The sequence below is a fragment of the Sus scrofa genome, chromosome 7 (assembly GCF_000003025.6).
Source record: "Sus scrofa isolate TJ Tabasco breed Duroc chromosome 7, Sscrofa11.1, whole genome shotgun sequence".
NCBI lineage: Eukaryota > Metazoa > Chordata > Mammalia > Artiodactyla > Suidae > Sus > Sus scrofa.
In genome coordinates, this window is record NC_010449.5 from 57160139 (window position 1) to 57162079 (window position 1941).

Below are 1941 nucleotides of genomic sequence, written 5' to 3' on the forward strand. Positions count from 1 at the left end.
CTCTTTTACCAGCTGGCCAAGAAGGGCCTCTGAAAGGGATGGCAAGACTGCAAGAGATCATTTTTGTTTCAATTTGGCCTGGGTCCCAGTAGCATTCTTCACGGCGACTGCTCTCTGCTCTCGCGGGTAGGCAGGCACCTCCACGGAGTTGATTTGCAGCACAGGGCAGGCAGCACGTTCCTGTCAGAGGTTTGACTCTTGGGCTTCCTTTGATCCTCAGGATGCTGTGTTCTACTCAGCTGCTTTAGAGCTCTTTTTACCCTTTTAGTAGTTAATTAACTACCTCTTTGAGAGTTAACAATTATTTATATGTTAAAGTTTCCTATTTACTCCCCCCCCCCCCCACGCTGGACCCTGAATGAGACACCAGGTGATCAAAACTAAGATCACCACTGAGGGGCAGAGGACACTGTGTTCCCTGAGAGGACGTATGACACAAGTGGTGGTCCAGCCACCTGGAACACAAAACTTAATCTAATCAGGTGAAACATCAGATAACCCCCAAATGAGCAGCGTCACATTTAAAAGGAGAAACTATTCTCCAAAATGCCAATGTTGTGCCGAAACTACAAAAAAAAATGCTCCAGATTAAAGGAGACCAATAAGGCATGACAACTACATTAATGCCTGATCCTAACTCAATCCAGAATGGGGTGGGGAGGGTGGGGGTGGCAACTATAAAGGCCATTATGAAATCATTTGGAATATGAATGGTATTTTAAACTATTTTGTCAGTGTTAAAAATGCACAGAATTTGATAACTGTTGTAGAATATCTTTATTCTTAGGAAATATCCACTGAAGTATTAGAGCTGAAGGGTCATGATGTATGTGCAAAAAGAGCACATGCCAAAGTATAAATGGCAGATGACCAGGACCTTTGAGTACATAAAACCCAGCTTCAGTGGGTGATCTATTGTCCCAAATCATCTCTTCCTGCCAAAGTGGAAGTTCAAAGTTCAAAGTTAACTTCCACTTTGAACACAAGTTTGCTTTTACTCCTCTCCTTTCTCTCATCATCTCCTTTTTCAGGCTGGACAGACCTGCGCAATATTTAGGCATCCTAACACTGATGAATCCCAAACCGAACATGAACTCATGTCCCTAGGTGTGGTCTTTACTTGCTCCCTATCTCGGCAGCTAATTCTGTGTCCCCAGTTGACTGAGCCAGAAACCTGGGACTCATCCTGGACTCCTTCCATCTATGCCTCCTCCCCTTCTTTCGATGCCACAGCCAAACAAGGATCAAACTTCTCCATTCTCTCCTACTCCAAACTCCTGGGTCCACCCCAACATCACCTCCACAAACAAGGCCCCTCTAATCTATCCCTGCAGCCACAAGGACACCTACTTGCGCCACTACCACTACCATTACCATGTTCACACATGGTCGCCTCCACCTTCAAGTCAATCTGATATTCACAGGATGTCCTGTAAGACCCTAGAGGACCTGGGCTTTGCCACTTCAACTTCTTCTCCTAGCACTATATTTTAAGCCCCAGGCGCAATGAGCGACTATGCAATGAGCGACTTGTAGCGCCTTAAACACTCCATTTCACACTTCCCTGTACCCTCTCCCACAAAGCCTCTCCAGCCTCTGGGCTTGAGCCTCTTCTCCAGGAAATTGCCCCTGACTGCTCCAGGCATCTCCTTTCATCACTACAATCATTGCACTGTATGGAAATTATCTGCATCAGTATAGGTCTCTGATACTAGGACTCTGCATTCCTTGAAGAAGAAGACGGCACCATCCCTATATCCCCAGAGCTGTGCACATGGTACATGCTCCATTTTTGTAGGCTATAATGGACTGAAAAGCATCTGTAGTTTTTTGAATACCAAGGCCTTTAAGATTTGGCAACAGATTATAATTAAAATATGCAAATCATGATGAACTGCTGCTCTGGAATTGAAGTATCTCCAAATAATTAAAAACTGCATG